This window comes from Chlorocebus sabaeus, chromosome 1 (assembly GCF_047675955.1).
Source record: "Chlorocebus sabaeus isolate Y175 chromosome 1, mChlSab1.0.hap1, whole genome shotgun sequence".
Classification (NCBI taxonomy): domain Eukaryota; kingdom Metazoa; phylum Chordata; class Mammalia; order Primates; family Cercopithecidae; genus Chlorocebus; species Chlorocebus sabaeus.
In genome coordinates, this window is record NC_132904.1 from 58,903,351 (window position 1) to 58,916,878 (window position 13,528).

The following is a 13,528-nucleotide window of genomic DNA, read 5'->3' on the forward strand; positions in this document are numbered from 1 at the left end:
AATCTCTTCAATTGTATTAATGATCCTTCTTGCCATATGGAAAAGCAAGCAAAGGAGGGGAGAAGAGGAGAGGAAAGAGAAGTATTCACTCCCATGTTTCCCCTTGTGGTGAGAAGAAAAGCCTTCCTCTGTGGAAGCGTAAAGTGGAGGAAATGAGATTCTTCCCTAACTGGCAAAAATGCGGGCTCTTTCCCATCCTTTGGGTGAGGGAACTTAGAGCCTGTTGATAATGTCACATGGGGACTTAGATAGCCACGAGGAGGGGACAGGGCATTTTTGTGTGTGTTCGCTCAGAAATTATATCTCAATAAATTCCAAAGGAGTGAAATGTTACAGAATATATTGTCTTACCAACGCCAAATTAAATTGAACAACAATAACAACAAGATGGCATGAAAAGTCCTAAACATTTGGAAACTAAACAAAATATATATAAATAATCCATGGATCAAATAATAAATCACAGGAAAAGTTAGAAAATATTTGACACTAATTGATAATGACATATAGCAAAAGTTGTAGGATGCAGCTAAAGAGAAAACAGAAGGACATTTATACATTTAAATGCTTATGTTAGAAAAGAATAAAGATTTAAAATTAATTACTTCAGTTGATAACTTAATCATTTAGAAAAGGAACAATAAATTAAACCCAAGGTAAACAAGAGTAGGGAATTAATAAAGACAAGAACATAGTAAATAAAATAGAAAACAGAAACAATAGATAAAATCAACAAACCTTTAATTTGGTTTTTGGGAAAGATTAATAAAATTAATAAAGCCCTAGTAAGACCTATCAAGAAAAAATAAAGAAACACAAAGAATCAAAATGATTTAAAAAGGAGTTACTACTACAGATCATACTAGACGTTAAAATGATAGTAAAAGAAATGTTACAAATAACTTTAAGCCAATTAAAAACAGTAATTTACTTATGAAATATTAGGACACACATGTTATGTGAATTCCAGGTATCAAACACCATAAGTGCAGACTTGTGATTAGGAATTCTCAAGGGGTAGTCTCTCCTCCCCTCCTCTCCTCTTTCCTTTTCTCCTCTTCTTTCCTCTCCTCTTCCCTCTTCTCCCCTTCCTTTATCATTTCCTTCCCTTTTCCTTGTTTCCCCTCCCTCCCTCCTCCCCTGCCTCTCATTCTCTTATTCTCTAATCTAGCGCTAAATCCAAGACAACAGGTATTCCTATCATATTCATTTTCTGGAATTCCTCTATTTTTACCCACTAAGAATTTCTTCTTTCTCAGGTCTTGGCCTTAAAGGGCTCTCTGATATGGACTCCTAGCAGCCTCAGGCTCCAGACTTTGAATCATATTTCCAGCAAATATTATCTGAAAAACCCAGTCTGCACTCTCTCTATGCTGATAACAGTATAATGAGAAAAAAACCCTACATATTAGTGGAAGAAATAAGCATTAGAGGTAGAACTTTATATTTTTTAGTTAGTTCCAAACTGGAGAAAAGTCTGAAGCATGTGTGAGGAGTCTCTACCCAAAAGAAAAGATGAGGACACAAAGGAATTAACATGAGTTACACATAAAATAGTGCAATTGATAATAGCTAGCTCATATAGTGCTTCCTATGAGATCAGCACTGTTGTAACTGCTATTTATATATTGACTCTTTTAATCTTCACAAGTAGTCTACAAGATAGGTCACTATTACTATCTTCATGTTAAATAATGGAAACTGAGACCCAGAGAGGGAAAGCGATCTGTCCAAAGTAACGCAGCTAGGAAGTGATGGTACTGGGATTTTAATACAGACAGCCTCCAGCCTTTCTCACCATAGGTCCTTGCCCTCCACTAGCCTGCCTCCTATAACACTGTTGGTAATTTGCATTATCAAGATGCCACTCCATGCTGCATTTTAATGTTTCATTTTGCTCTGGCAAGTAGGTTTCCCACATGATCACCAAATATGTGACTAACCCAGTCCTAGCACCCCATTTTGAGAGTTTGGTATTGATTTCCCTTCTGTTGCCAATTACATTATCATTTATGATCTAAGCAGGAAAGAGGGAATACAAGAAAAGGATTTCACGAAAAGGAGCTTAATAAAGGTATAATTTGTAGAGGTGATGGCAGGGTGAAGGAAACCAACAAGAAACATCTAGGAGCTAGCAAGAGCAGGAAGCACCTCCAGACGTGAAGGGCAAGGAGAGGCAGCAACATTCCTTAAACCTAGAGAGCCCTGGACCTGTGTAAGAGATGCTTCCCAGTAGAATTTCTGGCTACAGAGAAACACATCCACTGACAGAACTGCATGAAAGCAAAGGGTGCCCTCTTTCTCTTTCCATATTTTGATCCTTTTCAGATGGCCCCTATTGTTTGAACTGGAAGCCAGGGAGTCATGTTAGAAAGCCCAACTGAAGCAGGCTACAGAGATCAGCCTCCTCAAACACAGAGCAGATAAGAGAAGAAAATGGATTTGTGGTCTAGTAATAAACAACACACTGGGTAAAATCCAACTGTTTGCCTTTTCTAAGGTTGGACCTAGAAAGTAAAGTTAAGAAAAAAATCACATAATAAAGTGATTGGCTTCAGTTTAACTTCATAATCACAAACCCTGAAAAGGCATTAAGCAATGACTATGGTAGAAATAATCATTCACTGAAAAAGTGGTTCTGAATACACTGGAGAGGTAAGAGGGAGATAGATGTATGATCTTGAATAATTAATTAGGTAGAAGTGTATTGATTCTACTGCACTGTAAACATTGTGCTTGAGACCATGTTAATGGGGAACAAAATTGACATGGATCTAATCCTCATGAAGCTTACAGTCCAGTTCATGTGTAGTTTTGAGTAGTCCCTAGTAGGAAAGCTAGTTTTGTTTTATGAACAATGAGAAACTGTTGATACCAAATGTAATGCAATTACTGTAATAAAATTTTGATGAGGGCGGGGACTATAACTACTTTAGTCACCTTTTATTCCTGTGACTAATCTTGTTCTGGACATATAGTTGATAATAATGAATAAATATTTATTGAATGACTGAGATTTATGTACACTACGTTAGCTACCAAAATTCACGCAGAGATCAAATAGCAGAGTTGAGTTCAGGATTCTGTAAAAAGAAGGGAGTTGTATAGTTATAGTAAAAATTCTGGCTGGGTGCGGTGGCTCATACCTGTAATCCCAGCACTTTGGGAGGCTGAGGCAGATGGATCACCTGAGGTCAGGAGTTTGAAACCAGGCTGACCAAAATGGCAAAACCCCATCTCTACTAAAAATACAAAAATTAGCCAGGTGCACCTGTAATCCCAGCTACTCAGGAGGCTGAGGGAGGAAAATTGCTCGAACCCAGGAGGCAGAGGTTGCAGTGAGCAGAGGTCATGCCATTGCACTCCAGCCTAGGTGACAGAGGGAGACTCCGTCTCAAAAAACAAACAAACAACAACAACAACAAAAAACAAAATCTAAAAAGATTTAATATAAGGAAATCTATCAAGATAACATCTCAAGATGTTGTAAGTAGAATAAGGAAATGTTTAAGAGGACTGTCTGTGTAGTCAAGCAGATAGATACAGATTGGAATTTCAACCGGCTAAAGTCCTGTTCCCCACATCTCAACCACAGGCACTCAGTAGCCCCCTAATATAAGCTAAGAGGAGGGTCCCCGCGAGAGAGCCAGCTCATCAGCTGCTGGGTCCCAGTCTCCCAAACTACTGCTTTCAGCTAGCTTGTTGAAGAGGGTGGGACAGTGTGACGAACTGACTGTCCATCATAAAATCCTTTAGATTCTGAAGCAGTCTCAGCTCTGGTTACTGGATGTAGTCAGCTGACTCCTCAAGCAGGACCCAATCTGTTGCATCCTCTGTGAGTTCCAGGGTTAAGGGAGGAGAGCATCGCTGCATTGGGCCAGTAGATACTGGGTTACCAGAGGATTCAGAAGAGAAAATGTTCTCCTCATGCTTATACTGGCTCCCATGAAAAAAAGAAAAAATAGTCCAAGAACTGTGGTACTGGATGCACGAATATTTAAAATCCTGTATTCCTCCTGGAAGGCCCTTTTATGGTCTCAGCAATCCATTAGTATTGCATACAAGGGATCCCATGTGTTCTATGGCTGAGAACTTTATGCAAGTGTGCCCAGAAAAGAATTCTAGGGATTTGAGAGGGAAAGAATCTTTCTGGGATAGCATTTTGAGTTTAATATGACACAGGACATCCAGGTCCTTGAGGGTCAGTGCAACAGCTGGTGAGGAAATGCGCTCATTACCTTCTCCCAACATGTTCCAGTGTTAATGGGAGAGAAAACTTCCTCTGATTATTAGACATGATTTACAGCCAGCAGGAACAGACTTCCCTGTGATTTTCTCCTAATGGCCCTAGATTTTTCCTCTTCCCCTTAAAGGTCAGTCATATATTTGGAAGGTTTCACTTAGTTAAAACATCTACACTTTACTGAAATATTTCTCATAATGAGTTTTTAATGTCTTCTTTATCCTGGGCACTTTTCCTAGGTGGTACCGTTTTAAAATTGATCCTTAAATCAAAGTGCATTAAATTGGACACAATATTCTAAGCATGGTTGGACAAGAGCAACATGAAATAGGAGATATTTTCCTCTGAGCACTGTTACTTCTGTTAGTACAGTATTCCTTTCTAATATTTCTCATTAACATATTACATCAAAATTTGACACTTATTCTTGTCTATACTGCCACCTGACAATACATCCAGGTATCTGATCACTTTTTCTCTACTTCTATTCCTTTTTGTATCCCTTTTCTTATCCTTTATATTATGTGTGATCTTCTTAATAAAATCTATGTAGCAGAGGATGAGCTTAACTAGAATAATTCTCCACTATGTGAGGAAGGAATGAGGACTTGAAAAGAATGGATCAGAGTCCTTTAATTATCTTTCTTTTTATCATTTATATTTTTCTTTCTATAGTATTTATCCCCTTAAATAAATTCAAATTTCTTTTATTTAAAAAAAAATCAACATAATCCTCTTTTTAATATAGGCACTTCTACCTGTGCATTCAGTTTTCCCTTCGTGTGAAGCTATTTGCTGAAGTGAAGAATCTCTGACAAGGCAATCAGTCCTCCCTGTGTTTGTTCACTCCTGGCCTGCTGTCTCCTTGTCCTCCCACATTCTATTTCTTTCTTCACATGAAATTGTTTGCTAGGATCACCAATGATTACCTAATTGCCAGATGCAATGAATAATCTCTTTCTCACATTGCTGAAATTCTTTATGTGAGCATGTCTGTCTACTCCATTTGATTTTCAATTATGTCTCTGTTCATTCCTTTTCAGTTTTCCTTGCAATCTCTTTACCTCTTCTGGTCCTAAGATTAAGGGTAGGTGTTTCTTAGAATTTCATTATCATGCTTTATTTTAAATTTACATTTAATTAGGGTATGAAAGACTCAGAGATTGTCAGCTTCACTCTTTGGTTATTCAAGAAAATTGGCATAAGCTTCCCTTTTTTACAGGCTAAGACAGAGATTGGGCTCTCCGGAACCAAACAAAGTCAGAGATAATTCTTATTTGCAAAATTCCATCGGGTGAAAGTAAGGGCCACTATAATTTAATCTCTTGTTTTCATCAAATATGATCTTCTTTGTCCTCCGAAATATCTTTTGAATGTCAAATTGCAAATATTAGATGAACTAAAGCTTCAGTTGGGAAACAGATCTCTGCTAACTGTGGAGAGGGATGATGCTTATGCAGCCACAAATCCAACCATAAGCCCAGCTAGAGACAGTCACCCTTGCTAGCCCTTGCTTTCACTCTATGGAATTTTGACCTGGAGGTTGTGCTTGCTTAGCTTCATGAGAAAAGGTTTATAGTTACATGGTCTTCCCTAAGACAGTCTCATTAATTCTGGTCACACATCTGTTTGCACACACAAGAAAGAAAGTTTGGGTAGACTTTCAGCTTAAAAACATTCAAATGCAATTCTTAATCCTGAAGGTCCTGCATTAGTTGAATTTCACTTGATTTTCCATTTCTGGATGCTGCTGCCCTTTTCTTATCCTAAAATTTATTTTCATGACATATTTTAGATACATTTTGGAGTCCCCAAATCATTCTGACCTCAGGTTCCTAGAGACGTATATTTTCTTTCATTGTGATGCATAGTCCTTCTAAGGTATGAAAGCTTCAGCTGTGAAATAGAACTCTATTTTATTTTATTTTTTTTAGACAGAGTTTCGCTCTTGTTGCCCAGGCTGGAATGCAATGACCAGATCTCAGCCCACAACAACCTCTGCCTCCTGGGTTCAAGAGATTCTCCTGACTCAACCTCCCGAGTAGCTAAGATTACAGGCATGTGCCACCATGCCTGGCTAATTTTTGTAGTTTTAGTAGAGATGGGGTTTTACCATGTTGGCAGGCCGATCTAGAACTCCCAACCTCAGGTGGTCCACCCACCTCAGCCTCCTGAAGTGTTGGGATTACAGGCGTGAGCCACCGTGCCTGGCCTGATCTCTCTTGACTGTGGAGAAGGATGAGGCTTATGCAGCCACAAATCCAACCATGAACCCAGTGAGGAGAAAAGAGTTAGATTGTGCTTTGATCTGCTGGTATAGCATGATTTTATATACTCAAGAGGGACTTTAGCTGGTCAATATGAAGTAACAGGAACTAGATTACCCTGTCACTTGAAATAACTAGAAAACTGAACAAGATATGTGAAATAATGGTTCTGAAGGCATGGGACATCAGGCAATGGAGGACAGTGATCCCCAAGAGACAGGAAACAAAAAAGATGAGTCTTATTTACTGGAAAGTGATTGTTCCAATTATTAGGGAGAGATTCCAGGCTATATCAAAGGGAGGGCAAACTCAGCTGCAGCCTGGCAATCTTTCTGTGTCGAGGAGAAGGGGAAGCGAGTCCAAGGAAGCTAGAGTTCACAAGGCACAGTATTGAGGAAGAGAAAACTGCATCGAAAGAGAATCCCAAAGATTTATAAAAATTCCCCCTTGAGTGTTCAGCAATGTACTGATTAGCATATGCATGTGAGAGAACTTCATGAAGGGCTAGATATCTGAAACAAATTGGATATCTTCTATCAAGGAAGAAATGGAAAGGGGATGATAGTGAGATGGAAATGGGTGTTGGAAAGACAACTAACAGAGTCAAACATATAAGAAAACTGTAAAATTCTGTATAATGTTCTGAATAACTTTTATGCCAATGAATTTGAAAAACTAAAATTGAAAAATCATCAGTAACTTCAGATAATAAAACTCAAATATATAAATAACCATTAAAAATTTGAAATATTAATCAGACTTTTTGCCAACAAAAGCTTCAGTACACTATGGGTTTATAGGTGAGTTATAAAATTTTAAGAAATAGATCATCTCTATCATGTATACATTCTTCAAGATAATAGAAAAAGATGGAAAATTTTTACCAATTTATTTTATGAAGCTAGAGTGACCTTGTCTCTAAAACTGGATAATGACAATTCAAGCTGTACAGTGTTTCCACCATGCATTTCATTGCAAGGCAACCCACAGCCAATCAGTCCATTGTGTAATCAGCCCAATCCCCTGAGAGTCTCACCTCTCAGTAGGAGGTGTTTCCATATCTTCCAGGTGGCCAAGAGCAAGCTTCTCTGATCCAGACATGTAAAGAGGCAAGTATCCCTCCATAACTGCCATTAGTCATCCCTTAAAGTATATTGCCTACCTACTTATTACATACCAAGGCTAAAAGCTTTCCCATGACTCAAAGTAATTTTTGATACCCCCAAAAGTCTAAACTGTTAGATAACACAATGCAAAACAGTACAGTGTCTTAGATTTTTGAGAGGGATCTATTCTCTTTCCATTCTTGAGCTTCTGTGAGGAAAACAGAGGTTTTTCCTAGAATGGGGTCTGTGGTGCCTCCTCTGCTTTTCCCTAGGAGTCCCAGGCTGTTAGAATTTATCTTAGGTTCTCTCATGTGGGCATCAAGAGTGGGACGAAGACAAAATGGAGAAAAGCAATTCAGGCTACTGAGAAGAAAAAAACTTTCAGAAGAACAGATTCAAGAAGAGGAAACAGATAAAGCCCTCTGAAATACATTTAACTTGGATATCTGTTTTTAACTAGGCTGATTTTAGCCATAGAGCTATTTTTTTCTTAAAAAAAAAATTCATTTTAAATCTTCTATTACCAGACTCTAGTTAGGGCAGCCAATATTTCTTGCTTTTGAATTCTACCATAGGTAACTTCACACATGAAATCAATTAATAAGTTTTAACTAAGGTTAACTTAGCTATGTATGCATAAGATATCTTAAAGAGATGGTAAGTAGTTTCTATTTTTACAAGATTTAGAATTTCCCCAAGGATAGTTCAGGGAAAGGAAAATTCAAGACAGGAAATCAGAGACTATCCATGGGGAAAAAACCCTCAATAAATGGCAAAGTTACACAAATGACAAACCAGGAAGGAATACTTCTGGAAGCCAAGAATTGAATCCTTGCCACAAGTGTCAAAAGATAAAGCCTTAGCTACTGAGCTACACAGCATTGAGCAGTTTCTATTGCTCTTTCCAGAAGTCTAGAGCAGCCAATTTCAAGCATGAAAACGCTTTTAACTGCTCAAGACAATTTTTAGGGCTAACTATAGTGTGAAGCCCCAAATTTCTGTCCTCTAGATAGTGGAGACCAAGAGAAAGTATCCCCACATAGTCCCAAGGTTAAGCTCTTAAGGACACAAAACAAGACAGAAATTTTATTTGGTATTGGTTTCAGGGACATGCAACAAAGTTTGTAGCTGATTAACCTGCCGGCTTGGTTTGAAAGCAGGCTTATAGGGATCTCAAACCTACATTCTATCCTGTGATACCCCTGTCTCCATTACAGAAAGAAAAATTCTTAGCAAAAAGTGCACCAGATTTGCTATAGCCTAAGACTAGTCTCACAAATCCTTTTTTCTATCAATCAAACTCTTGCAGAGAAGACAAATAGTGACATTTACCATTTACACACATACAAACACACACACACACACAGAGAGAGTCAGAAAGAGAGTCAGAGAGAGAGATAGACAGAGACAGAAACAGAGACAGAGACAGAGAGAATGAGTGAGTCGAGAAACTTGGCTGGTAAGAATTTCTTACCCTTTTTGCCAGCATACCAGGTTTCCGGTTTCCCTTTCTCTGTAGCTTCCAGAAGAATGGAGCAGCTTTTGATGATCCTGCTCTCTGTGCCATAGCTGTGGGGGTCAAGCCACTTTATAAAATAAAATTCTGTTAGATGAAGCCATGGGGAAAAGATTCTCACTTTTGCAAGATGTTGCCCAATGGGCTACATGGGGAAATGAATTAACGTCTTCCATTCCAGCAAAATACACATAACCAAACAGATGTTAATCACCTCATTCAGTATCCAATATCAACCTGGCAAAGCTCAAACTTTCTCCTGATGGTCCCTGTGGTCTTTGATCCACTCCAAGTGAGAAGGGATAACCTCTGAGTGATAACTCACAATGGGTGGTCTCTGGGAAAGGCACAGAACAAATAGTCACCCTAAGACAGGCCTGTTGAGCTTCCTTTAGGGCTCAATGAATGTGACCAGAGGGTTCTCTGAGTTAGGCCTGCTGAACTTCCATCAGCAATTCCTTCTGAGGTCCCCTCCACATATGTACACATATACAAAGACAAGACTGACAGAAGGCCTTCCAAATCAGATCCCTAACCAAGAACTCCAAGTGTATCCCTTCCAAACTATCCTGCTATTCTCTGTTTAAGAAATCTCTGCAAAATCTTCCTGAATAAGGAGAAGTCTCCCAAACCAAGACTCTTTTTACTAGTTAGGGAGATCCATCCAAACCCCCCCAGGTTCTGAATTGAGACAGACATCCAGCAATGGGACTACAGACAAACTGAGACCCCTGAAAGAGCCAAACCAAGACAGACACCCAGTGGTGGAGCTGGTGGAGCTACAAACAGACACCCCACCAGGGCGCTACAGAACCAGGAGAAGGAAGGAGGCATTGGCAGCACCTAGGATACTCACCAACCCAGACACACTGCAACGGGGCTACATACACCCCACCATGGCGCTGCAGTCAGACACCCTGTGATAGGGCTACAGTTATGGGAAATCTCCCCAGGACTATTTTTCCATTGCAATTAAATCCATACACATTGGGTCAGCAGTACCCTGCTGGCAGAGATGGTACCAGAATCAGCCTCTAGTCCAGGAGAACTAGGCAGCTGCTTGGGCTGGCCTCTAGATCTGTTGCCAGAGGGGAGACTATGGAACCATGGGCAGGTAGCCACAAGGAGTATCCCAGACAAGCCCTCAAATTTGTCACCACCCAGTGGGTTCACCTTGACCACTGCTTAGAGCAGATTTATCAAGACAGGAGAATGGCAATGATAACAGGAAATGGGTAATTCACACAGCCGGCTGTGGAGGAGACTGGAGTTTTGTTATCAGTCTCCATTATTTTAAAATTATGTTTAAAGTATTTAAGTGAAGATTGGTGGGATTTTGTTGGATATTAAATGATATACAATATTATATAATTTGCATTTTAGAATGTTGACATATTATTTTGTAATCAGAGAAAAAATTAAAAATTATTGATTGTGCTGTATTGTTCAGAGTGGTAGTTCGAAGGATGAGTATTGGACTGATGAGAGAAATGCATCAGTGTTTATAAGTAAACAAGTGTAAGAACTGAATGAATTCATGGACACATTTAAAACTCTCTAACTTGGAACTTGTGGAAAACAGAAAAAAATAAGAATGGGAGGACTGGTAACTATAAAGTAGCCCTTTCACTTTTTATTGGCTCGATTGTAGCCTCCTTTTTGAAATTTCAGTTTTGGTTATCAGTCTGTTCCAGCTCTATCTCTGCACAGCCCCATTATGTCCCAGAAACATACATCCCAGCAAAAAAGAATAGGGCTGTGCTACTAAGCTCTCTGCAGAAACAGCTCTTGCCCTGCTTGCCCACTGAGTTGTTATCACTGTTTTCCCCCCCATGTCTATTGTGCTCCTGCAAAATAGAAAGGGACAGAGAGTTCCACCGAAGCAGCAGGTGGCTACAATTACATCAATTACAAATGAATTTACAAAAGCCAGCAGGAGAATAATTTTCTTCCCATTTTCTAGTTCGAGTATCTTCCAGGTTATGATGTCTATAGGTGGATCAGATGAGACAACAAAGACATTAAATAAATTATTACCTAACAAAATAATTTGTCTGAAGTCAGTGGGATATACTATAGACTAAGCATTAAAACACATCTAAAATTGTTTCTGAACATATTATTTGCTGAAGTTTAAACCACTTCCAAACTCCCCTTAGATTTACCTTAAATTAAGTAATTTTACTGTATGTGGTTCCTCCTATAATTATAAATTAATTTATATGCATTTCTTTTTCTTTTTTTTCAACTTTTAGTTTCAGGAGTACATGTGCAGGTTTGTTATACAGGTAAATTACATGTCACAGGGGTTTCGTGTACAGATCATTTTGTTAACCAGATAATAAGCATTATACCCAATAGGTAGCTCAGTGATCTTCACCCTCGTCCCAACCTCCGCCATCAAGTAGGCCCTGAAGTCTGTTGTTCCCTTATTTGTATACACGTGTGCTCAATGTTTAGCTCTCACTTATAAGTGAGAACATGTGGTGTTTGGTTTTCTGTTCCTGCGTTAGTTTGCTCAGGATAATGACCTCCAGCTCCTTCCATCTTGCTACAAAAGACAGGACCTTGTTCTTTTTTATGGCTGTGTAGTATTCCATGGTGTATATGTACCATATTTTCTTTATCCAGTCTACCACTTATGCTCATCTAGGTTGATTCCATATCTTAGCTCTTGTGAATAGTGCTGCAATGAACATACAAATGCATGTGTCTTTATGGTAAAACTATATATATATATTCCTTTGGCTCTATACCCAGTAATGGGATTGCTGAGTCAAGTGGTAGTTCTGTTTTAAGTTCCTCGAGGATTTGCCAGACTGCTTTCCACAGTGGCTGAACTAATTTACATTCCCACTGATAGTGTATAAGCGTTCCATTTTTCTCCACAACCTTATCAGCATTTGTTATTTTTTGACTTTTTAATAATAGCCATTCTGACAGGTGTGAGATGGTATCTCATTGTGGTTTTTTTCTGCATTTCTTTAATTACTAGTGATATTGAGCATTTTGTCATTTGCTTTTTAGTCACATCTTCTTTTGAAAAGTGTCTGTTCATGTCCTTTGCCTACTTGTTAATGGAGTTTTTGTTTTTTGCTTGTTAATTTGTTTAAGTTCCTTACAGATGCTGGATATTAGACCTGTGTCAGATGCATAGTTTGCAAATATTTTCTCTCGTTCTGTAGGTTGTCTGTTTACCCTGTTGATAGTTTCTTTTGCTGTCCAGAAGCTCTTAAGTTTAATTAGGTCCCATTTGTCAATTTTCATTTCTCTAGTATGCATTTATTTTTCACCAGAATGTCATTTGATGAAATGAGAATGCAATTGGAGTACCATTGCTGGTAAAACTGGAAAATGTTTGTGTGCTTAGTTCAGTTCAGCCTGTACCCAAAACTTAACTTTTCTTGTTTATACTCCCAATTTTGCTAATCTCATCTTTGTGTTTAGTTCTCTCCAAAATTTAGATTTGAAACACTGTACACTTTCTAACTTCAGGCTCAATTTTTCAGAAATCCCTAGCAAAATTGCATTTGCTGAATGTCAAGACTACTAACTCATCCTTCTCTTGTCTTGAAGTTATTTCTTGCTTAGCTTAGATTGTATGGCCCACCATTTCATGACTCTCCTGGAAATAGCCTAACTTTTTTTTTGCTCCCTCCACTGTATTATTTGAAAACATCCAAATTCTGTTTGAATACAAATACCTGTCTCCTCTGTGAGAGGAGTTTGAAACTTGTCAGAAAAAAATCCCTTAATAAAGTTACTGGTTTCACATTAAATATATCATCACAAACTTCAGATGTAAATTCAACACTATTCAGAAATCTTACTGTGTGATGTCATTAAGGTAAATGGGCCCATATCCACCAAGTTTCCCAAGACGGAATCTGAAGTATCATATTTGATTTCTACATTAATTTCTTTGTTTCTTCTTTACCAGTATATCTACTTGACTGTTCTCTCCAAATTTGTCTACTCCCTTTCATTTCCTTTGTCACCAACCTGCTCCAGGCCATCTCTTGCCTGGATTAAATGACAGCCTTGCCCTGGCTGCCCTGCTTCTGCTCTTGTTTCCATGTCTCTCTGTGTTAAGGCTTTTTTGACTCACTTGACCTGAAATGATCTTCCCATCAGGATTTTGTATATTTCCTTTTGTATGATTACCAAAGGTTTCTGAATTTAGGTGTTTTATATTTTATTTCTATTATCAAAATAGTAAAATCTAAAAAATAATTAAAAAATACATAATATATGCACATGGTTCTAATTTTAAAAGCTGAAAATGTTATTTATTAAAAGTAATTCATTCTCTGTATTAGTTAGTATTATTTTTGACTGCACATAATAGAAAGCCCAAATAGTCATAGCTTAAACAAATTAAACTTTTCTTCTCCTT